A 26,850-nucleotide genomic window follows, 5' to 3' on the forward strand; every position below is an offset into this window, starting at 1 on the left:
AAGCTTCCGAGGACCGGTTTCTGGCATTCCAGCCGTCTTCAGCCCAGCTTGCTTGAATCCAGTGGCAAAGTGAGCAAGGGACTCACGTCTGAGCATACCCTGCCACACTTATGGCGGCCAAAAGCGGTACAAAAGGGGGTGGTGATGGACGGAGCATCTAAATCAATCAAACACTCACACCCAGTCAAAAGATCTGGGTTTAATCCATCACCGTTCTTTAGCTCACTCTGCCACCCCAGTTCAGACATGGCTATATGCAAATCAGTCTAACCCTGTGCCTCATGGGAACAGTCCAGCCCGAACTGCCAAGCCATGTCTTCCCTGGACCGGAAACAAGCTTCCGAGGACAAGAAGCACACTATCTCAGAAGTAAGAGTACATTACCAACAACAAACAGACTCATGCAAGCTGGAATGGGAACCCACTAGAAAAGACACAAGAAGAGGGATGTGATGTCAATCTGCCACTCAGCTATGAAAAGAAAGCAGCAAGTCCCATTGGAACCAACATTAAACAAGGGCCCAGGAGTGGATTCCAACCACCATCTCTAAAGGTCACGACAGGGGCAGAGACTACGTCAATCATATCCAGCCCAAAGAGGCCCCAGGCTCTGAAAGGTCATAGCATTGGCCCCATAAACAGCCTCCACATGTCTTCTGTGGAACGAAAAACAAAATAACTCCCATTTCATAAACATGTCCTGCCCCAAATCGACACAGCTCTCCCGTCCTTCACTCTTTATTGATAATGCATCAGCACCTGAAGGGATAGTTTGAACAGGAAGCACAAGTGATGGGATGGTTATCTGCTCAAATATGAGATGGATTTGCGAGAAGAATAAGGTCTGAAGCATCCGAACGAGAGCTGTCCTAGTTTACAATTTGCAACAAGTACAGGTCTCAGATGAGACACAATCAAAACTGCTTTTTGGGGAGGCACCCTCTGGGATTCAGCTTTGTACAAAGGCTCATTGATGCACCGAGAGACCAAAGGATACTGGTAACACAGCCATAGTCGAAATGAGCTCCAAGATCAGGCCCAAGCTCTTGTAAAATCTCCTGCTGGAATACTCTATAAATATAACAGAACACTCATATCAGTTAGATTAACGGTTGCAAGATCTGCCCTAGGGACAAAGCATCAACTGAGAAAATCCTCATCCTGCAAACCACTTAACTCACAGGGGCATCATTCTGAACCAGGCCCTCTGTCTGGTAAACCCACAATCGCAGACAACAGTCTGCTTAATAACCTAAAGCAGAAACGAACTGGCAAGTACCATGCTATGCAAAAGCCAAGTAACATAACATTTCTGTCAATTTGGCCCAGCACATTTTAATAGAGATATGGAACTTATTAAATCTCTCTCTCTTTCATCATTGTAATACTGGAAGGTGCTACAGAAGCAAACCAAATATTTTAGTGTGGGGGGGGGGGGGGGGGGTGGAGGGAGATGTAGAGCTGGCAACCTAAACAGCCTATGTTTAACACAAAAGCCATACATTCACAGGTGCTTTATGCTCTCATCCCTCCCACTTTCTAAACTGTGGAACACGTATTGGACAGAGGCCCCAAGGCAAAATCCAAGAGGATAGAGGTGCTGGACAAAAGGTACTTAAGCAATCTCAATGCGTTAATTATAGGACAGAGAGGCACGATTTATAGAGAATAATACCTCTTTATAGATAATCAATTAAAAAAAGCTGAAGCCTCAGATTAAATCATACTTGCGGCCATAAAACATACATTCCATTGTTATGGCAAGTCAATGGCTTTTAAATGCCTGGTAGGGTTCCACTCCAACCATCTTCAAGATTCAGTCTATCCAGAAGGGTCACAGATGCACGAACCAGACCAGGCTTTTAGCTGGGATGACTGCATTAAAACAGTTGTTTCCTGTGCCCTCTATAAGCCAACACGCAGAGGCCTCACAACTATGACTGTCTGGGTACACAGGATAAACAATAACTCGATAATAATGCGAGTTGGTCAACTCGGAGCTTCACATACGAAAGGGATTCTGCAGCAATAATCGGAGTCATAACTGGGGCTCACAAGCCTCACAAATATTTTTCGTGGGATATCGAATGGTTCAAAGTCTGGAGTACCTTACTAAAGCATGACAAATGTTGAGGTGGCTGCTGCCGATACTATAGTCACTAATAGGGGTTACTATAGTCACTAATAGGGGTTATACACACACACACACACTTTATACCGGGTTACATGCAAATCTAATTTATTCAATCTTCATTCTACATTAAGATTTTTAAAAGGGCAGCCTGGCCGCTTTAAAATCTCACTGTTGTCTTTAATTTAAAAAACAAACTTAGCAGATCTCGTTTCCATCAAATACTATTTGTGAAGCACTTCACAACAAATATTGTGCAGAGATAAGCACTGCCCATCAAATACTGTACAGAGAGGAGTACTAGACATACTGTCCTAGGAAAAGCAGTGTCAACCACATCCTGTGGCAAGATAAGCACTGAAAACAAAACACTTCACCGGAAGAAGCACAGTACCTTGCATACTGTCCCACGAGAAAAAATGTCCATCACATGGTTGGCACGAGTACTGCTCATCAGATACTGTACAGAGACCTGGACTGTCCCTCAGATACTTTCTCAGGTGAAGCACTCCCCATCAATCAGATCACAATCCCAGATCATGCAAATACAAATCCAGGATATTGGGAATAAATGATGACTAACACCATTAATTTGGAAGTAACAGACACCTATTCCCTGCCTCATCAATAATGCTAGCAGGTGGAAAATACTAATATTAGACTTATTTGCACAATAATGAAAATATACTCTCAAACGTGCAATTTGATGTCATATTTAATACTAGTAAAAACGAATTGCTGTTATTTCATGCACTGATTGGGCCACAATACCAAATCAAAAATGTAGAAAAAAATAATACTCTGTAGCTTGCAATAAACAGTTGGCTGAGGCCTTAAAGCAGGGTTCTCCAAAGTCAGTCTTGGAGGACTAGATCCATTCCTGATTTTTAGAATGTCCCCATTTAAATAAATGTGGTTATCTTAAAAATCTGGCATGGATCCGGCTCTCCAGATCCGACTTTGGAGAACCCTGCCTTAGAGACACTATAAGGAATTAGTGCTTTCATGGACCACAATACAGTTTTAAACTTTCCTAGGCTAAATTATATTAAAGTCTACCTTCCCTAACAATTATGTCCCAGGTCTTTCAATCCTGCTGATAAGTGGTGGTAGCATTCATAGTAAGGAAATGCTCCTAAATGCCAGTACTGTTCTGAGCATTAACACTCAGATACCATATCTATGTCCTTATGCGCCTAAATGCCAGAGAAGGTCCAGGAATGCGGAGTATAAAAAAGTGCGGACAATATGTGCCAGTACAATTCCATATACCACAAGTCAGCTTAAAGTCATGTCTGGGAGTTGAGGAGCACTTGAAACGCATTCCTGAGTGTGGAAACCACCACTGAGTCGAGTCTGTAAGGCTAGGGGACAGGTCCAGAAAGAAGAAACTTAAATTTGGGCATGCTTCTCCCCAAAAAATTGAACCTGGCATAACCAAGGCAATTGCTAAAAAAACAAATACGATTTCCCAACATTATGTAGGCGAGTACTTTGGACATCAATAGTGGTTGCACATGGCGATTATTTCCACCTTTTTACACACATATGAACTGCAATCTCAGAGAATCTGGGGGCGGAGGTCTCCTAGGGAAGAGTACTTCGAAAAAACGTTTTTTATATAGCGCTCCACACAGCACTTTTATAATTTTTGCTATAACTAAAATTAAAGGAACTAGGCTTATTCACATGGAATGCCATGTTAGCCTAGCCTGGATTTAAACTCATAGCTTTCAGATAATCAATATTTTCAGCTTCTAGTATCTAGTATCTAACTCATTGAGCCAGCCTGCCGCCTTGTAAGGTGATAGTTGGCAAAATCACGTAAAGTTTTAAAAGATAAAAAGGTAGACCAAGAAAACTCTGATAAATATAGGAGCAATGGAAGAGCTTTTAACGGTTCTCATCACTCCTCACATAGTCCTACTGCTATTTGCAATTTAGTAAACATTAGAAAACAGAACATGACTAAGTAGAACAAGTAATGGCAAAGGCAAAAGGTCTCCCCTTTTGACTGCCTAGGTAGACCTAATGACTTTGCCAGTGTTTTTTTTTACAATACTGTACAGCATCAGCACAGTTAGAGAAAAATATATTTTGGAGATATATGCAGCATCAGAAAAATAAAATAATCGAATGTGCAAAAGCATGTATGCGTCACCACAAATGTGCACTTATGCTTCATGACTCAAAACCGAGCCACCAGCATGACGACGAATGCATCATGACACAGAAGCAATTATGAGTTTGGTTTTACTCTACGTTTTAAAATGTATTTTAATTTACCGTTCCAAGATGCAGGACACCCATTTTGGAGCAGCAATTAAAGAAAATATTAAGGTTTTTATTTATTTCATAAGAACAGAGCGACCTGGCAGCAAATTTCACCTACCTATGATGACTGCACCTTCCTAACATGCCCAATCCAAGAGGTCAGACAGAAAGTTCAAACTGCTAGCAGGGACAGAAAGTTCAAACTGCTAGCAGGGCAACAGGAATCGGGACCACGTTACATGGCAACGTTAATAAATTCTACAGTAAGGAAATGGATATTCTTATGCACATTATGCAAAGTAATGGAAATGACATGGCACACACTGTAATATTATCTAGCGGATTTGACTGATATCAAAGGAATTTCAAAGCTAAAAAGCGCCAGTTTATTAAGAAAGAAAATTATACCCGTTCAGCAGATCATACTAAAAAGGTTATTCAAAACCGATGTCATGCATTCATGTACGCCATTTTATTGTCTTTTCTACACGTGTATGCAGTTCTTTTAATAAAAGCATGCTTCGTTTATGTGGTGAATGGCGTCCCAATTTTTTTTCTCCAAAACTTGCCCTAATTTTTATGGGATTAACCTTCTTTTCACACTACCGGCCTGCAGGAGCACCTAAACAAAAAGCAGAAACAGTCCCCCTAGAAAGCCATAGTACATTCATATTAATGATGTAAGTGTCGCACTAAAAAAAACTCTTTAGGAATTAACAAATCATACCTTAAAACAGACAAATGTTTGTAATTTTTCTGAACTCAAGCTTAACCTCTTGCATTAAGTGCTGATTTGCTAACAGCACCTGTGATGTTAGCATGAACCTGAGAAAAAAGGGAAACGAAATGTTTTGAAGAAAAAGAGGACTTCGTGCGTTCAGCTCTGTTTGAATTGTAACTGAGCAATATGCGTTTTTGTTCTGCTTTAAACAAAATTGCCCCCCCCCCCTCACCGAGTACCAATTGAGGACGTGTACACAATCCGAGTAAACCTCTCCACTTTTTAAATGCGGAGTACATCTATCAACAGGCCAGAAAATATGTTATCAGTCACCAACTTGGAAAGTGTCAGGCAAGGTGCTGTGACCCGTGAGAGGTGATTTTAATACATTTTGATCGGGTTTAACAGCAATTTTGTGTTAAAATCTGTAAACTGTGCAGCGATCGCGAGCTGTGCGACAAGTGCGGAAAATTTAAGGTTATGCAGAAAAATACATGGTAATTGCATTTTCCTCAGTGGTCATGAATGGAGAGACAACAGCATTACATTATGAGTAACTTCATTATCCCATACTCGTTCTGCATTTTGAATTTCCTGGCGTCTCACAATGTTACTCTCCTATTGAATAATTATACTTAGATATATTTATCGTAAAAGGTGTTATACGGATTTCAAAAAGAAAATCATTTTGGGAGAGGCGTTCATCTGGAAAGCATGTTCAAAGCCCCAGCTCGGTTCCTTAAATCTACTGTGTTTTATATCGGAGACTCCCTGGAGTTTGACTCACAGCTGCTCTGCAGATGTGCCGTGTTCCCTGTTTGTGTTATATTAGTGGCAGAATTTCCCTCATTCTTAGACACTGCGTCTTGCTTTTTCATCTGCTTTCTGACCTCCTCCATTTTGCGTGCCCTCTCTCGCTAAAGAGACGCCACTTTCAACACCAAATCCTTCTCCCTTCCTCTGCCATGGAATTCCGGGCCCAAAAAAGCCCAGAATTGGAAACATTCACCTTGCGGCGAAAGTAAGTTTTCCTTTCTCTGTTGGGATCGTGCATCGCATTATCCCAATAAAGATTTCCTTCGGTCTTAAAGTTCAACAACTCCATTATGCGCAGGGCCACAGCAATTATGCAACAATAGAAGATCATGGTTTGCAGCGGGGTTCACTAAATTGTGCAAAAAGAAAAAGCTTCTCTATGCCCCAGACATAATTCTATAAATATCTCCAGTTTCGCCATGCCTTGTCCCCTACCCTGGAGGGTCTGGTTTCCCTTCCCCAATTCAGTCCACTGGAGGCTAAAGTTGTTATGAGTGATTTGGAGACGAAAAAGATCTCTCGGATTTATCAATCCATAGTCATACACTGCTTCACCTCCCTTCAGAAGCTGCGGGGGGACTGGGAGGCTGATGTGGGTGCATTGGAGGAGGAGGACTGTAGGGAGGCATTGGTGGCACCCAGAGGAGCGGCTATAGCAGTGCGCCTCCGCCTCATCCAGTTTAATTATCTTCACAGGGTCTTCTATACCCGGGCCAGATTGTATCGTGCAAGATTGAATGCCTCCCGGAGAGTCTCAGATGTGGCCGGGAGGAGGACACATTTATACATACTACTTGGCGCTGTCCCTCTCTGGAGAGGTTTTGGAGTGGGGTGTTTGCGTGCCTCTCGGAGGTCCTGAGGTGGGAGCTCCCGCGGACACCGCAACTGGCTCTGCTTCACGTCATGGAGGGCATAGGGGGTAACATTTATGAAAGACACCTCATTGAGCTTGGCTTTACACTGGCAAAGCGGGACATCGCTAGGGCGTGGAGGTACAGCGGGCCCCATCGCTGACAGCTTGGAAGAACGGCTTAGATTTTTGTATGGGACTGGAACAGCCTATTTTTGTGGCCAGGGGTTGCCCAAACAAGCACTTCAAGACATGGAAAAGATGGACTGACTACATGGGGGTGTGGTTGGAGCCGCCGGTGGCCGTGGAGGCTCGTCCACTAGGATAAGTCTGAATGTACGCGGCGCTGTGGGGATACAGGGTGGGGGGACTAGGGGAGGTGTGGGTTATTGTGTCGAAGATTTGTTGCTATACATTGAGGCTGCGACAAAGACAGTGCAGACATTGTGCGACCTTGGGGGGGGTGGGAGAGCTTGGTTGTCTTGAGCTAGGTATTCTTCACTTTGTTTTCTGGATGAAACCTGCAAACGTCAGTTGTCTCTGTGATAATGTATGGTATGATCCTGCATTACACTCTGGTGTGCAGAGCTCTGCGCTGTGTTTGAAATTGACAAATAAAAATATGTTTTCAAAAAAGAAAAAGCTAAATTACGCAGCATAATCCTCTACACACCACTTTAACATATAAAACGAGTCTGGCCAAATATTTCAATGCATTACAACCAGTTTATCATCTGAATACAGCAATCAGCATGTGAAAGGTGAAATGTTAAACTTTGCTGCCACTGTGCAGCCCATCATGAGGGGGCTTTTTTGTTCTGTTTGAGGTTAAACACTTAATGGAAATCTGCAAAATATAACCAAAACAAGGGCATCCCAATTTAAGCTAGCAAGGAGAGGTATCTACCTCAAACAACATATCTTTAGTTTATCACTTTCCATTCTATACCACTACAATCTAGTTCGATAAATATTTTTGTTCATATTTCAAATATTTAAAATGCAATAAATCACGAGGATAACAATAACATAGCAATCAACAAAACCCTTTGCTTTACAGTTAACATCCACCCACTCACTTATCCATTCTAAAAACAGGTCTTAGGTAATTAAAGGGCCCTCTTCAGTTAACTGATATTAACTCAAAGACCCAGACATACTATGGTGTTATCCAGTAAATCACACTAAAATTGATGCATGTTTCGGTCCATTGTAATACATTTAAATCACCTGCTTCTGAACATAATCAGTACATGCAACAACCAAGATTATGTGCTCTTGTTGGCTGAATTGAAATTGTGTGCTGCCTCTCTGTTATATTTCTTGCATCATTGTATGGTCTAGATTAGAAGCAGCGGGCTATAGAGATGAGCAACAGTCTTTGCTGACACGATTTTTAAAATTATATATTTGAGTGATGCTCTGGGCTGTGCGGCCTTGATGACCCATTGCTGCTTAATTTGGTTAGAATAAGTAGAATTACAGTGTTCCCATTACTCCCATTACACAGAGTGTACAATGGAAGCACACACTGATGAAGAATACAAATTTCAATTAAACAGCTTTGTCATTTTGATGCGGATGGAGTTTGTAGTCAAGATTAATGCAATTAAAGTTTTACAACCCGTTTTCTAAAATGAAGGGGAATGAAGGAGGGATACAGGATCGCTAAATTAGTTTCATAAGCACACCCAAAAATAGAGGCTCACAAAATGTTCCTTTTATTTCAGACCATGCTGAATCATTGGTGAGCATTGTTTTATTATATTTCATTACTGGCAGATTAAACCACAGTACATTGTTGAATGCAATATCATTGAGAAGAAATTCCTGAACAACAAGTACATGATTACAGCTATAGCTGCCCATCAGTAAGTCAGCATATAACAAAAAACACAAGAAATCGAATAGCAAACACGGATATGTGACCAGACTGTAGTGGAAATACCACGACCATCCCCATCAAGGCACCTGAATTATTGGTGAGCAGTAAGTTACGGATATTTTTGTGGTGAAAAATATTAGTTTCCTTCTCCTCCACTGCTCGCTTTGGTAAAAGATTTAATACGCACTTCACATACAAGGCCTAATCAACTGAAACACAACTGGTATTCTACCATAAACTAGTACTCAATCAGAGAAGGCAAGAACATGTATGCAAAGAAATAAATGAATGAAAAGAATAACTTTACAGAAGTATTCATCATTCAATAAACATTTGCCGTGTGTGGAAAGGCACAGTAAAGCACATTGAGCATAAGGTGCTTAAAACAGCTGCACAGGACTTTAAGGAGGATATAAATGTGGAACAGCAACACAAAACCTGCTGCCTATGTATTTAATATTTCGATGAGGGCCTCGTTAAAATGTCTTCAAGGTATGTAATAATGTGATACTTTACCAGCCTGTAAGGTCCATGGGACTCAAATGCCCCTTTCCAAAGGGCACTGTTCAGCGGTGCACTGAACGTGCAACACTTTAAATGTGGCACATAGTAAGTGCGCCTTCTAAGAGCTGGTCCTATAGTTTGCATGTGTCCATAATATAGGTTTGAACAAAAGCAAAGGCATTGTCTCATTCCAAAAAGGCCAGAGTTCAATGCAAAAAAAAACCCCATTGACATCGCAAGGGTGCAGCGTGTTTATGGGACTGGCTTACTGGAACGGACATCCACAGCACACTGAAGTAGCCATGATGATGTATCGGATGTTCCACAAAACTCCTAAATTATTAAGTCAAGCTAAGAAAACAAAGTTCCTCCAGATGTCCCCAATGGTTTAAGAGCATCAGAGGAAGCATTCGAATCACGGCTTGGTTTTCTAAATCTGCTTCAGCACCACCCAAGCAAAATACTGCCTTTCACAAAATGGCAGTGCCGTTGTCCACCATGGGAAGGGGATTAAAGGAGACAGGGTAAACAATGCGACATCTAAGTGCCACAAAAAACACTACGATTAGGTAGAAGGACAACCTCATGAACTGGATCAGATCGAGTCTATAATTCCCCGCTTCCTGAGGCTATCTATGGAAATGTACATATAACTTTCTCAATATTTCTGAACATACCTTCCCAAAATAAAGGTCTACCTAATCATACCTTTTGCTGTAACTCTGAAACCCAATACAATAAAATCTCATCTACTAAAACACTAGACTTGCCACTATATCCCTGAAATAGGAAAATCTTACACCAGGGGCTTAATTAGTTAATGTGAAGCTCAAAGGATCTACTTCATTATGCTCTCTCTGAAAAACAATTTGCAAATTTAGGTTTGGTGCAGCTCTAAGGCAATAGGGAATTTTTATACCCGGAAAGGAACTTATTAAAGCAGACGGATGCACATCAATAACTATTGTAACAAAAACAACTTTAAGAGCTTCAAAAAAGTGGTTAAACCACATATTTTCTTTTTGAACAGGATTATTTTTGTAGAATATAAACTCCCAAAATGTCATTTTCAAAGCGACGATGATGTACAGATTAAGGTTATCAAAATAAAATAACTATCTTCAAAAATAGAGGGAATGTTATTATTCTCTTGTACTGGTGAAGCTGCTTTTAGGTGTCTAGGTATTAAAGGCCAGGCGTAGAGCACATGGCTCATTAAGACTCCCCGGAGCAGCTCTTATATGTACACATAAGCCATATGCAATGCATGTGACTAAAATCATACTGAATATTTCCACAAGTAACTGGGTGGAAAAATATACACTTCCTCCCTGCTATCATTTCCCAAGCAGCAACTAATTAATCTTTCTCAGGATGTGAGAGAAAACACACCCTTACCTCACCCTCCCCCTAACAAAATGGGGGCATTGCATCTACTTTAGATATTAAAGACAACAAATCGGCAGCATTGGTCCTCAAAGTGGACATAATAAGATAGCCTGCTACTGTGGAGACATTTTCCTTTACAGATTGGCAGAAGAATCCCTAGAAATGGCAATATATTCATAGAAAGCCAATGACCTTAATTAGCCAGTTTCCGACTGTTCATTCAGCAAATTTAAAATAAATCTTCTAAGATCGGAATGCTAGCTAGGTTTGCAGCTACAGCTCAGAGTGAAGCAATGCTGTCAAGTTAAGTGCACGTCCCTCCTAATACCAGGATATCCTTTTCTCGGGCTTTACTGAAAAATCGGGAATTATCAGGTGCAGCAGGAATTCTGGGTCCGATTCACCAAGTAATCCCCCAATCCTCCCTACAGTGTTCGTTGGAGATCCCAGCTGTTCTGGTCACCCAAAAACAAAAGGGGAAAACATAATTTTCAGGTTATATGGAAAGAACATGCTTTTTGTAATGTGGCCTTAGTACTGTTTGCAGTTGCCGCAGTGTGTGGGATCTGGGGACAGGTAGTGGCAGGTGAGAACCTAAATCAGACACAAAAGAGGGTAAACAAGAACCTGTTGATTCAAGGACTTTGTAGCTCAGGAAATGAAATGCTGAGGACGGGTCTGTGCAGAGTAAATCCAATTGCAGCCTCCTCTTGCACCCAATGCAAGGGTCATTCTGCACCCTCCTCTAACAAGTGTTGCAGTGGTGGGGGCCAGTTAGTTCCCATCTCCCTCTACAACTGCAGCAGAGACCCTCAAATGACTCCTCCTGCAGCAGATATTGTACCTTGCCCTCTACCTCCTTCAGCTGTTGGAACAGAATAGATTTTTAGGTTGAGCCAGGGCAGCGCATGTGCTGTAATCCATGCTTTATTGGAGTATGTACTTGAAGGCCGGTCCACTCTCCGCCCAGATTTGTCATTGGCTTGAGTCATTGTCCGTTGTAAATGCCGGCTTCTGAGTCGTTATTAGGCTTGATAGCCCCACCTTATTACCGCTTTGTATTCATCTGTAACCTCCCATGAGGACTGGCCCTTTTACTTCGGTTATTAACCGGTATGTCTTCTTTAGTCTGTAAGCACTATTTTCTTTAATGAGTTTATCTTACTGCAGGAAAACAGCAGGGTCTCTTGTGCACAGTTGTGACCACCAGCTTGTTTATTTATCTCGTAACAAACAAGGAGCTCTTCAGGGGCCTTGGGAGACAGAAGGGGGCATCTCAGCGACACCTTTAAGTATTTGGAATGCAATATGTCTCACATTTACAGGAGTTTAAGCTATTGGCATTGTAAATGACAATGCCTTTTATTTAGGTTTTAAAAACCAAAACATAAATAAAAGGCACGGTCATTTACAATGCCAATTGCTCAAACTCGTGTAAATGCGAGACCTATTGCATTGCAGATGAGTGTTCTAGCTGTTGCAGCAGAGACCATTCCACTCCCTTCTCCAGCTTGCTGCTGCAGAGGCCCTTCTCCCTCTTCCCTCCACCTCCCAGAAACTTTTGAAGGAAGGTACCCAAGGCCCTCTTCATCTGCAACACTTGCAGGTCTTTATGCTAGCCTCCATTTTTTGTGACAGAGTTCTTTGATGGACATAGACAGCATTCAGCCCACACCCGCCTGTTTAAGTCCTGCACCACACCCCTGCAGGCCAGGTTGTAGGTTTGTTACTTTTTTGTTTGGAAAGCATCCCACAGCTCTACAGCAAAGGGCGGAAAAGGACACCAAAGTATTTCACACATCTTGTTTACACACCTTGACAACAACTAAGACCAAAACAAACGTTTGTGAGCAGGTGGCAACTACAGTTGTGCAATTAGAAGGGAGTCTTGCACCTAGAATAAAAGGCAAATCCTACAATTTGGCGGGCAGCGATGGAAAAATAGGCTTATATAAATCTAACAAAACTACATATACAATAAAAGAAATCTCTAATATGGGTCCACTGTGCTACAACACTACTTTTAACAATATGTAGATACGTCTAACTGACAATATATAAAGTTAAGCAAGCATTTGCGAGAGTTTAAGCTATTGGCATTGTAAATGACAATGCCTTTTATTTATCTGTTTTGGTAATTAACACATGAATAAAAGGCAGTGTCATTTACAATGCCAATAGCTCAAACTCTTGTAAATGCAAGACCTATTAATTTCAAAGAAACGGCCGCCATTGACCGGGGTGCTTGGAAAGTGAAAGCACGCATGGGGCACTGAATATTGCAGGAAAGCATGTTGTGCCAGCAATAGGAGAAACTCATTAAAGAAAATAGTGCTTGCAGACTAAATAAGACATACTGTGTAACAACAGCAGTAAAATGGCCAGTCCTCATTGGAGGGTACAAATGAAGACAAGGCGGTACTAAGGAGGGGCTAACAAGCCAATTAACAAATCAGAAGTTAGCATTTACAAAGGACAATCACACAAGCCAATGAAAAATATGAGCGGAGAGTGGGCGGAGCTTCAAATCCATATTCAAATACAACATGCCTCGCAGAGCAGCACATGCGCTGCCCAGTCTTGATCTAAAAAGGGACGTGCAATAATGCAGATGTTTGATATATCAGCCAGGTTTTTGACTGCTTGCAAAGTCATCACGTAAAATTACTTTGAGGGAAAATGCTCAGTCAGTGATTGAAATGGAAATATCAATGTGCTGGCACTGCTAATTGCTGCCCAGAGGAACTCCTTGCCACTGGGAAGTATCTGTGTTTGCCCATTAAAGGTACTGCCCCACTGCTGAGAATTGTTGGTCCAAACTAAAGAAGTGCAAATTCGTAGTACCTACCCATTCAAAGCATTGGCTAAAGTGTTGCAATAAAGTCTACCCCGCAGAAAAGCACAAAAGCAGGAACACTATGAACCTCTCCCTGAACCGTTCTTCCACAGACATGTAGTGATTTGCAATCTCCACAAGTCACTTGAAACAGAGTATATCAGTGATTTATTTTCTATAATTTGTAAACAAAGCGTAATGGGATAAAGACAGCAGGCGTTCGAGAAAGAGGGCTACAGTTGGAAAGGCGTTCGAGAAAGAGGGTTACAGTTGGAAAGTAGTCTATCATGCAGTACAATACAAACACAGGAGTGTAGGCGGAAGGACACAACCAAACAACACCAATAGAATAAGATGAGAGTAGAATACTCTACTGGACTAAGCTAGGACGTGATACACAAAGCATCAAGTCAATAGCTGCAGGAGGCTGGTTAAAGAGTGCCACTGTCTGAAAGGGGTAGACCCAAAACACACCCTCAATATATTGTTAGCAGATGGTCTATTTGACAATTGTACTCAAAACCCAGATCTAGAAGTCAACAGTTGCAAACATTAATCAGTTTGAACGGCGTCAGTAATTTTAACAGGCAGTAATTGTGATCAAGAGGTGAAATGTTTGCCTGTGGTATCCTTGCAACAACACTAGTTGTAATTTATGATCTTAAGAAAACATACACCTCAATTCTCGGATTTATACAAATTTGGTAGATGCATGCATGGAATCTAGTCCTAAAAACAATCTCACAGTGGGGAGTTGGTTTAATACCCAAGTTGTCTAAATAAAAAAGGCTGATGCTCTGTGTGGAAACTATTTACCACAAGTAGACCAGAAGAGTAGACTAGTATAAACATTGTACTAGATGTTCACTGAATTGCAAGCATAATTGTTTTTAAAACAACAAAAGCTGTTTTTAATTTGCCCACCAATATTGAAGAGATACAATTTACAAAAACAACTGACAAAATCCTAACAGATGAACATCATATTTATGTGCAACCAAAAGGAGTATTCTTCTGTAGAATGGTCATTTTATACTACGGTGTGTAACCTGCAGGTCAAAGGTTTGAAGAATGTTTGTATGGTAAATAAAAGGACAAACAATGATCGAGGTAAAACAAAAATGAAATACTTATTGGATTATTGACCTTGCAACAAGTGCTAGCCAAGTGGCAACACAATCTACAAACGGCGTAATTATCACCCTATATCCCTGAACATGTGACTGTCATATCTAAATTTCTTCTACTCAGGGAACAAAAATGGGTCTTCAAACTCATGAGTGACAAAATAGGTCTGAATGATTCTATTCCATGGACCATGCTGCAAGGGCTTCATGGATTCTTGTAATTTTGATATGGTTCTCATCTGACTGGCAACCTAGCCACTGTTAATTTTGCAAGGTCCAGTGCGTGGAACCCAAGAATATGATTGTTTTATACAAATGACCTATATCCGTAGTCCAGTTCTGCAAAATTTAGAATTGAAAATCAAATTTTGAGTCCAACCAGGATCTAACATTGCAACATTTATGTTTTTATTGACGCTCATTGGATATTAGATAGTATCCTAATGAGTCTGATTTGGTGGGTACAATTACTTTTGCATCTGTACATTGACTGCACACTCGCACTCAACAGTATTACATTCCATAAGTGCTGTGGCGAAGTGTAGAAATTGGTGCATGGCATCCAACTAATGATTGAGGCTCGGGTGAGTATCTCGGAGCTTCTAATTTTATGATGTCAGCTTTTATGTTTTTACTTGTATATCTATAAACTTGTCGGTACGACACAGAGTTGATTAACACACTTATTGAACATCTAATTCGCGTTTATATTCGAGAGGACTGCGATTCCCATCAGTCTAAGTGGCGTGCAGTAACGCAATGACGTTTCAATACAACGCCGCTTTGGCGTGATTATGACACAGTTTTGAAGCGTCTTAAGATCTTGGTTGTGAATCGTATGGTTTGTGTTCACACTTTTTAGGACAACAAGATTGTGATAAAAAGGCATTTACGAGATGAAGTGAACATCTGACGCTGTGTTAAAATAGAATGGGACTACTTTTTTCTACAAGACGAGGAGTCGCACAGTGACGTAATTACGTTTACGTGCTGGCAGTAAGGAACAAACACCCGGCTGATTTAAGCACCGTTAGATCCAGTAGTCGGTACCTCCCCGACGGCTTGGATGACCGTCAGAGATACCGACGGACAGGTAAGAAGCTGTGTGACAGATGTATGGCGAGCTAGTAACGCTATTTGATTAGACCGTTTAGCGCATTGTGATACTGTTGTCTATAGAGCTAGCTTGAATCAAGTGTGTGGGCGTATTTGGGTATAAGTATGATGTGGTCCAATAGACATAGCTTATTACTAACTACATTTGGCCCATCACCAATGTATCGAACTAATGTATCGATCTAAATGGTCGTAGATACACAGACTAACATGGGCATTCCTTACTATGTGATTTCATGTTGGTCATGTGCACGGTTGAATTTTATGAAGATAATGAGTAAATATGGGTACTCTAAGAACGTGATTACTTTTAACTTACACAGGATTATTGCCCGAGACAGCTGACACTTGTGTATTTTTGAGGAGTCTTTGAAAGTTGGAATAGGGTGCATAAGATAGTTGAGCGCCTGAATACCGATACCAAGGGACCATCCTATAAAAACAAGAAGGGTTGGCTCATGAGAATGCGAAAAGTTGTCTGTGTTTATAATAAATGAAAAACAGGTTAAATGTGAGGCAAGTCAGGGCACCAATAATTAAATGTTGGGTTAATCTGTTTCTTTCCTCTCTTAGCCTGAGCCGTTGCCAGGTGGGGTGAGGTATTTCCTCCGTATACTTGAGGTAAGAACAATACGTTGAGTGCCCTAAATTAGGGATAACCAGCTGGCAAATTTATTGCCACAATGGTCACCATTATTGAACACGTGTGATTACATCCAAGGTCTTTTTTTTTTTTTAAAACATGACATGTATTCCTATTTGCATTTCCTTCTAGATACTTTACGAGATACGAGGATTGCAAACTGTGATAAACAGGTGATATTGTTTCCAATTGGAACATACACATATACACTTTTTATATGTTATTATTTGTTTCATCTTTGCAGTAGCATACTAGATAGTTCCTGATGAAAGCACACGGTACACGATTGCCGAGATGTGCTGAAACATGTTGACCATTTGACGAATTGAGACAGCTATTTGTTGAAACTGTCTCCTTGCACTGTTTTTAATGTTGGAAAGTGGTAGATAAAAATAAATTCATGGTCTTACCACGCTTCAATTTTAATTTCACATTCACGATTGCACTGCATTTCTTCCCACACACTCTACGACACATCTGCTCACTTCTGTGTGAATAAACTAACAAGGTTTATAAAAACATCCTTGGGGCTCATCCATCAATAGGGTGGAGTTGCAGACCTGATAGTCACTAGGTTGACTATCAAAGGAAACCCAGATGATGAAGCATGTCACCTGGAATGGCGAGTGATGGGAATCCGTAAATGTATTGAATATTTTTTCAAAAATCTTCTATTATTCAGGTCAAGCCTTGGTAAGATTAACCATACGTGTTTGCATATATATGTATAGACCCTGGGATATCGTGGTTGTTTGTAATTATCACCCTTCTAATGGAAAGGGTGATGCACCCCTGAATATTTATTCAAAAAAACGAAATATACCAGGTGCAATGTTTGCATGTAGTCCACATAGTTTGGGGGTGAATATAAATGAATTGAGATTTGGGGCTGACAGTGTTTTCAGAGGAGGATCAACGCGAGTGTGTGTCATACTGAGGATTAGTAAGTGTCAATATCAGCAGTCAAAAGACTGATGCCCAGTCAGAGAGACTTCTTAAAATACACAGGAGTCTTGACTAACACCATGCCTGCGCCAAGATGGCTTGGAGTGATAGGCCAACGTGTTGATCAGAAGTGGCAGCAGTGCCTAGCCATGGGCGTCTACCACCGTGAACAGAATGGCTTGCTCTCATACCCCATGTTCTATTTTAGACCTAGTTAGCACTTTCAGCAATCCCCTTTTGCGGACCACCCACTGTGACTTGCTCAGGTGCTTATATTGCCAAAATAAAACATTCAATCAGAAGCTTCCGTCAGCACAGCTGGGTAAAAACACAGAACTGAAGCAATTTAATGACCTGAAGACTGTGCCTAGCTTGTTCAAGATGGGGACCCGATAATTGCACTCTTTTTGGGGACCAGGAAAAACTTTTTTAATCATTGGACTGAGACATACAGCAAAAGCAAGAAACTGAGAACAACATTGATTAAGGAGTAAGAGAAAGGAAAAAAGCAAGGATGAAAAAGACCCTGCAAGGCTGAGATAAAAGACAGGAGTTGTAGGGCAGTGGAACGAAGAGACACACAGTGGACTCAATAATATGCAGCCTTGAGAGTCATCAACTCCTGTTTTCCCGAGAACCATTCTCCTAAGCACAACTTTAGGCCCCTTCAAGTAGTTCTGAAACAAAGTAAGCACTGCATGAGGCTCATAATACATTTGCAGAGGTAAAAAGAATGTTGTATTTACTCATTAGATATGCTTACATGGTTTTAATCAATTATGTATTTGAAAGCAATAATCTCTCTTAGCTACCTCCACATGGATAATAAACATTACATACACAACTGCTGTCCAAATTCAGAAGCCGGGGACAGCTCCATACATGGTTTTCAGAATAATCACCGGAAGAGGATTCTCATTTACTTGAATTTTATATAAATATATCCCATGTGGATATGTCCTAGGAGAATGGTCTGGCATTCATCTGGTATTGGATGTCCTAGGGTTGCCAGATTTTCAGGATAGCCAAAGACTATGCAATTGAGTCCCTTTTATATGTACTGTAGGTCAATGCATCTCTTCAATACTGAAAAAAAAATTGCCAGTGTAAATAAGTCGGGCTTAGGAATGCACTGTCAAGCCAACCCTAAAAAACCAGATACGTTTATAACTTACTCCTCCTACCTGCAAAAAACACACCATAAATTATCTATCTAAAACACTTTAATAGTATTAAAATGGAATGTGTGCCTCTTAAAGTTCAAGCTCAGACAGCTGCATAAATAAACAAAATGACCACAAATATGGGGTTGGGGGTGAAAGCACCCAACTTCTGCACAATAAAAACGTGTACAACTGGCTCCCAACATGTTGGCGGAGCCAAAGCACTTCTGGTTGTTCTCACATAATTGTCCAGCAACAGCTCTCCTGCTGAACCAGACTATAAAAAGATGTAATGGATTGCCTCAACTGACCAATTGTGCACAGTTCTGCTTTACCCGATACTACCAAGAATGTTATTGCTGGAAAATCAGGATTCCAAGCTTCAGGCTACAACGTATTCTCATATCACTCCTCAACTGAGACATTTTTTCAGTAAACTGTAGAATAATAGAAAAGCAAAATGTAAAAATCCTCAAGATGCAACTTTTTTTAAGATAAGTAATGAACGGTTGTTATTTGTGACACCCGACTGGTTAAGATCTTTTTGAAAAACGCACAAATGCCTCAAATTCCTTCTTTCATTTTCTTAATTTAATTTTTCATTTCAGCTCCTGTAACTTGTTTTATTTTCAGACTATTATAAGCAAAAATTGAAAATGACAGACGTTCAAAAACCTACCTGCAGTGTGGGTAGATGTAATTGTCTATCACTGATTGCTAAGCATGCTTTGGTGCTTTCAGTACTAAGGGACTCATTAACATGCCAGTCGGACATACATCTACAGAGTAGGTTGGACTGCCAATGTCACTTCAGAGGTCAGTCCAACCGCCAAATTATGCTGAATGCAGTCTGACCGACTGCTGGAAGACTTCAGACTCCAACAGCTTTTCTCCGACCCAAGATGGCGGCAGAAGAAAAGCAGTAGCCATAAAGCTGAGCAGGAAGTTCTGATCACCATCTGGATTACAATGTGCATTTCCGATGAGCCGACCGTGGCAGTCCGACTATATTCCTCGACTCTGCGGCAACTAAGGATTTGGGGTACATACTTACCCAAATCAACTTCTCCCCGAAAGTCTCCAGTGTAGATCCCTTACTCATGGTCCCCCCCACACCATGGCAGTTGAAGCCCGAAGAATACGACCCTATGGGCGCAGGAATGCAGGTGGTATGTATCCCTACTGATTGGACTGTGCAAAGATTGCCACTCTCCAGCAATGGGGTACAGGCAGAACAAGGCACATCCCACATATGTCATGCATGTGTGTAGGAAGCTGGCTCCGGATATGGCATACCACTAGGTGGTTATACCCTGCACAGAGTTCAGGGGTTCACCAAAAGTGTACTGGGCTCAATGTAAAACCCAAAGTGGTAGTGGGAGCGAGCAGTCTTAGGCCTAATACAGAGGAGTGCAAGACATTTATTGCACAAGCTTGACCAATAATGGACACAACTCAAAAAGGAGATCCGAACCAATTTTAGAAAAGTATACTTTGTGTGCATTTTTTTTTAAGATCTCTTGTGCACACCTCCCCCCACTCACCAAATTTCGTAATGAAACACAACCATAACTGTGCCCCTCATACGCAAGGGCCACTGCACCTAATGTACTATTGATAGCTATTATCCTAATATAGATATTTCTATTATTCAATCTAGGCACAGTGTTTGGCCACAATTGTGACCCCGTAAGATCATGTAGGATAACTTGGAGGGATGAGTTTTCTGCAGAGAGCTGTGTGCAGATTGCAGGTCAAAGATTTGAGTTATGGCAAGGTCGCCTCTTCATTTTATCCTTGTGAAATTGACCATTTGAATTCTTATCAACAAGACCTAATATTAGGTAGCAGCTGGACTCAGAATCCATTTGTTTGTGTGCAGGTGTAAATTTCCAAACAAAAAGAAAATTACCATATGATATTTGATACGTTCTGCCTAAACATCTAGCTTAAAGAACGCAATATAAGAAACGTAACTGCATACAATGAGATAAGTAAAACGAATGAGTCCACATAAAATGTTAGAGGCAATTTGAGGCCACATTAGACAAAATTAAAAAGGGCATAAGAAAAAAAAAAGATGCAAAGGTGTTTTCAAAAAAGAACAGGGGAAAGAACCTGAAAATTATTTTTTCTACACAAACGTGAAATTGTGATGAGAAGTCACTTCAGTTCTGTAATAGAGTCATCCTTTTGTGTGTGACTTGGGTTTCAACTGGGCATGTACTGCTCTTAAGCTCCAAAGTCTGACACATTGGTTTTTCACAAACAGACAGGCCCTTCTCAATGATTTGACAACGTCATATCAAGAGTCCCACAGCAGAACCGTTCCATCTATAATGTGACATAACATGCACTTATAAGAAAGTCTACGAAACGTTTATGGCAAGGGACGCTGCGCTTTGCAGCACGGCAGGCATATTTTTGGGGCTGCTACTACTATTCAACAGAGATGTGTTTTGATATTCACAGCGAGCTATTTTAACTTGGCTACATGTCAGGGAACAGGTCTTATTTTATAACTAACAATATGACAGTCCTCACTTTAAGGTTCTAGTCACATTATTGTCACGTTGCCCACAGAATGTGCAAAACCCCATTTCGCAGCTCAAAAAGAAGAGAGTTTGAACGAGCGCTCGTATTTGCCATCTTGTTTATGCTCTTGGTGGCTGGTCCACATCAAATCACTCAATAGCGTGTGAATAAGAGGTATTGGGGAGTTTTAAGTGGAGATGCCTTAAAGACTAATTCACGCTTCTCTGCATGGAAGCGGCTGGGGGGGGATGTCTGAAAAACCTCTACTTGCTAGGGAAAATGTGAACAAGGCACAGTAAGGACTGCCTGCAGTTACATGACCCCATCAGACATATCTAATCGATTTTCTTAACCCACACTTCATCCTTTCAAAGAGAATGCCCGCCCCCTGGCGTCTATCTTCACTCCCAACCCTCTACAGAGGCTATCCTCTCCACTGGTATACCATTTAAAGACTTATTCTTAGAAACCAAAGCAGCCTGGACCGGTTTGCCCATGCAGGACAGGGAAAGTTAAACAAACTGGCACCTACCATCTAGCCTCACTACTTCCAGGATGTGCAGCCCAGGTCACTTTGTATGTACGTCTTATTTTGACATATATTGCTGCTTCGTTTGGTATACTAATCCATGCAAATTTGAAAATAATATTTCCTATGAGACTTGCTTAATTTTACTCACTTTCACAATAAAGCACCTGGTCACGTTTTGTTATCACTTTACTGCACTTGCCACATCACATGGACGTTTAATCTTGTAAATGCATCATAAAGACAGACCCCCCCCCTCCTTTAAACCAGGCAGCTGGGTCTTCTTTTCAGGTGAAGTGACGACATTCTCCCCACAAGTCCACCAGTCGAGATCAAACGCTCATTCAAGCTTTTAAAAATACATGGTGGGAGATTCACAAGCCCCTTGCGGTTGATACGTCACTTTTCCCATGTTGAAAATGACGCAAAAGGCCTGTAAATAAGCCCCATGGACTCTCCGTCGAAAATGTAAAATGAAGCATGGAGTAGGCAATAGCACCAAGGTCAGGCAACTCGCTTGAAAACTATGCAGAATATTAAAATATTATAAATGCAAGTTCTTTACCATGCGAATCGTCCCTCAAAAACCGACAACAAATCTGTTTAAGTCGTGTTTTATATTTTGTGAGTATTTTTTAATTAAAGTTTGAACATTTCATCATAACAAAGACTATGAAAGGGTGGAAGGCGAAATTTTAACAGAATGTGGTTTAATTACTGAAAAACGAGGCGACAGCAACTTATTTGTTCGACTATTCTAAAATACCATACGGGGGATGTTTGGCGACAAAGTTTATGCATTTGAAGATGCAGACAAACGTATTCAAACAAAGTTTTGAAGCGACTTGTTTATTTTAATTTTAAAATAAACTAGTCAAAATAGATTTAGCAAAATGGCCAGTAAAAAACAGGTACACCCATGCAGTTTGGCTCAATGTGGTTCTCCCGCCGCAAAAAAAAAACCCTATATTAACTTTCCAGATGTGCACGCCATCAAAACAGTTTTCAAGAGGCCCGCTGTGGGGTAAATTTAGTATTCGTCACGTTTTGGTGCATTCTTAGACATGTTAGAAGGGAGACAGGAAGCACGGCCAGAGAAGTCCAGGTAGCGTTTAATTAAAAACAAATGACTAAGAGGGCGGCGCAGTGTCGCAGAGTTGCCCTCAAAGAAGGGAGAACCAGGCCCTTAATTGCCAGTAATTATTGCAGCAGATCGAGAAACTGATTTGCATGTCTCTGCCTTGCAGGGGACCTAGACTATCTACTTTGGAAATGTAAACAGGCCTTTGAGCGCCATATGTGAAGAAAAACAAAGGAAAGCACACAAGACCGTGAGAGAGGGGTCAGGGCCCCTCGCCCCAAGAGCGAGATAAAAAACACAGTTTGCTTTATTTTACCCCTATTCCTTGATATAAAAAACGTTGCTTATTAAATCTAAAGACGTGAGGAGGGGAGGGAAACACTGTTTCGGTATATAGGCGGCATACAGTGAATAACATATCCAATGCGCGGGGAATATAGGAATTAACCCAACTTTATACATCCGTTCTTAATCTTTTCGACGAGGAGGCGACAAGGGAATATCACCACTTAACTATACAACCAAGTTCACTGTAAAACGTCTTCCTAATTCTTCTTAAGGTTTCATAAAACCAACATTTAAGAGGAGACATAAAAAAGGCATCATTTACGTCAAAAAGTGATTGAAAGTACTAGCGAGTCATGGACATTCCGGGGAGGGGGCGGTGCGGGATAATGGTTTAGGGTTCTTAGTTCTACAAAGTATATGTCGTTGTCAATTCCCATGATGTTATATACCATAGAGATATATATAGAAGACGAACATTTACTAGCTAAAGCATTACCTGAATGTGCAAAACCACAACAAAATGGTTTGGGGAAAAAGCAATGCAAGTAACCCATTCAAATGTTGACACTGCAACCACTTCTACGAAGGTGAGCATACTTTCACTCTTTTGTTAACTTTAACCAAAAGAGAGCGTGAGAATGACAAGCGCTTTCCTTTAGAGACAACCGTCTGCGCGAAACGGTATTAGTAGATATTTACACAATTTCTAAAACATTCAAAATATAGTTACCAACACCGACTGCAAAAATATAACAATCGAACAACCAAAGAAAAACTTGCGACTCCCTATGATGAAGGTAGCATGCAATTGGAAAAAAGCACAGTTCGAATACAAAAATCCCACAGTGTGTGTGGGGGCGGTGGGTTACGTGATTATTTTGTTGCAGAACGTCATGCATTTTGGTGAAGACAGACCACGCAAGCTTTACATACAACGCCGATGCTCAGATATGTTTGGCTAAAGTTCTTTCAACCCCCTAGCCAGAGTAGGGACTGTATGAAGGGCTGTCATTTACTAAAAACAGAAGTCTAAAAATAAATGTAAGGGAAGAGGGGCTCCCGGTTCAGCCCTTCACCCCGTGATCCGAGTCATTTTGGTTAAATGCCACCAGCGGCGGGGCCTGCTGGGAGGGATCCCGGTACTCACCCCCAAATCCTAGTCGGCCGCATTCTCCTTTCCGTGGTCCGTCCACGCGCAAGATTCCGGGACCCGAAACTTTCTCCAAACTTCCCACCAAACAAGCCTGGCCAAAGCCAAATCCTCCTGTTGTCGTTTTTACCCTCTCGGAACGCAGATAAGCTCCAGACGGCAAAAATCCAGGAATCACTGCAGCCAGCCACAGCGAACGGGGAGTGATGGGCGGAACAGCGCATGCCCAGAGGAGCCAGGCCTGTCGGGGCGACTAGACCCACCTCCTGCCGAAAAAAGCCCCAAACAAGCCCCACCTGCAGTACGAGGATGCCAGGCCAGACAAGAGACAGTTTACACACCAGCACTAGAGGAGTAATGTATGCCCTCCTACCTGAGAGCCGCCCGCTGCGGAGTAACCCTATAAAACGCCTCAAATGTTAGATGCTTCAGGTTCGAAAAAGGTCTGGTTCTTTATGCTAAAATTGCACCTTTTAAAGAAATCTCTCAAATTCCACTCCGCCTCATAAGAGCTCTGTGACAGCGGTGCTGGAACAAATTTCAGAGTCAGAGTGCTACCATCAACATTAATTCAGTGAAGCCATGAGATTGTGAAAAAATCCAGGTATTACACAAAGAACAAGCATTTACAATGCAATGGTTTCACCTTTGGAAAAGTTAGAGCTATTGGCATTGTGAACGACAAACTGTATTTATGTGAAGGTTTTGAAAACAGATAAATAAATGGCATTGTCATTTACATTGCCATTAGCTTAATCTCTCGCAAATGTGAGACCTATTGTACCCTACGGACAAGCTCAGCAGACAGCAATTACTACCACACACACCCACACACACACACACAGACCCAGAGCCACACACACACACCCAGAGCCACACACACACAGAGCCACACACACACACCCAGAGCCACACACACACACCCAGAGCCACACACACACACAGAGCCACACACACACACACACCCCCAGAGCCACACACACACACACACACCCAGAGCCACACACACCCAGAGCCCCCCACACACCCAGAGCCCCCCCCACACACACACACACACACACACAGACCCAGAGCCATATATATATATATGTAAAGTAATTGTCCAAATGTGGGCAATACAAGCACCTACGCTCAACAAGAGCTTTATCAAAGGGCTGGTTGGTGGTTGACCGTTTTGCATGAAGCACAATAAATGTGCTTTATGGCTCACATGCACTCATAAATGTCCTCTGAAGGGTAGACAGGCACAAAGTTTCCTGGGAAGTAATGGAAGAGGAAAGGAAGAGAGGAAATGGCAGGATGAAGATTGAAGCGAGGGAAGGAAGAAAGGGTCAGGGAAGAATAAAAAGAGGAGACGTGAATAGAGAAAGAATGAGGGTGAACACAGTGGTATAAACGTGGAACACAGCTAAGTATGGTGGCCAGATTTTGAGAAGCAAAAACTGGGACAGGCCAGACATAAAAGTAGGACTAACCGCCTTTAGTGTTACTTTTATGTATGTCTGTCCCGATTTCGCATATCTATCTATTTATCTATCTATCTATCTATCTATCTATCTATCTATCTATCTATCTATCTATCTATCTATCTATCTATCTATCTATCTATCTATCTATCTATCTATCTATCTATCTACATACAAATACAGTGTGTGTGTGTATATAGGCACACATTTACAAGACAGCCTTCACATAGCATTATCTTCAGACTTTACAGACACGTTCTCTGAAAGCCGGGACTGTTCGGAGAAATCCGGGGCGTCTACTCACCGCCGAGGGAAAAGCTGGGAGGGGTGTAAAAAGAGCAACACAGACGAGACATAACCAAAAGGAGCCATAATTGAGGAAAATAGGGATAGGGGCTGAAGGGAAGGAAAGACCGGTGAAGGCATGAGCAGAGGAAAACAAACAACGAGGAAAGAGAAGAGAAAAGTAGAGAATCCCTGAGGGAGGAAAGAAGCTAGAGGACCCGAGGAAAAGGAAAGAGCGGAGAATAGAGAAGAATAGGAAGAAGTCCTGAGGGAATGAAAAGCGCTCGGAGGATAGAAGTGCTTACGAAATAATTCTTGCTTGAAAAATATTTTTTCATAAATTATCCTCCAGTGCTAACCCAAAATAGTTTGTGAAAGATCATGATCCACAAAGGCGGGGGGGGGTACCAATTTGGAACTCATTCAATAATACTGTTTCAGCTACAGCACAGTGGGAAAAAAAAGGTGGAGGGAGCGCACCAAAAACAGAACAAATTGAAAAGATCCGAGGGGCAATGTCACGATGGAGGACAGGAAGACCGTGGGACCCCGGCCACAGGTGTTAGCTGACTTGCTGCCCATTGGCTCCTCTCCTTTGAGGGAGCAGGCCAGTGTGCCTTGTAAAGATTAATGCGAAGGCCAGTCGCCAGCACTTGGACCCCCAAGTCAATTACCTGGTGCCCTAGGGGCCAACGGGGTGACCAAACACGACTTCAACAATATTGGCTGGGTAATTCCCGTGTATAGCAGTCCAACTTTTTTGCTTGTGCACAGGTTCTTTGCGCCAAGACAGGTCCTTGGCTTGGCTCGAACTGGGCTCTCCCTGTTAAATCACTGGTTCGACAAAATGTATGCAGATTGAGCGGATGATGAGCAGAAGTGACTTCACTTCTATTCCGGTGTGGTGCACCACTGTGAACTAATCCATGCACAAAGAGTCCTGGCAGCAATTACATTAAAAACATATCATTGTGAAGTTAAGAAAACAAGAGTCTTTTAAACACCCCTCCTTCTTTTTATAATAACACTGAAGCAGTGGTTTGAGAAAAGGTGCAATCCGCAAATGTAGGCCACTTTTTTTTTAGGGTGCCCGGGCCTATTTTGCATCCCAATCCA

The 26,850-nt window shown here is 41.7% G+C and overlaps 1 protein-coding gene across 1 annotated transcript in view; it reads right to left on the reverse strand.

The window, feature by feature from the left end:
* The window catches only part of BMPR1A (bone morphogenetic protein receptor type 1A), a 556,231-nt gene extending 532,028 nt beyond the window's left edge, over window positions 1–24,203 (reverse strand). Inside the window, exon 1 of the mRNA XM_086922023.1 lies at window positions 23,981–24,203. The gene's annotated coding sequence lies outside the window, so the exon portion shown is untranslated. The remainder of the gene's footprint in view (window positions 1–23,980) is intronic.
* Window positions 24,204–26,850: the final 2,647 nt, after the last annotated feature.

Source organism: Lissotriton vulgaris, chromosome 5 (assembly GCF_964263255.1).
Source record: "Lissotriton vulgaris chromosome 5, aLisVul1.2, whole genome shotgun sequence".
Classification (NCBI taxonomy): domain Eukaryota; kingdom Metazoa; phylum Chordata; class Amphibia; order Caudata; family Salamandridae; genus Lissotriton; species Lissotriton vulgaris.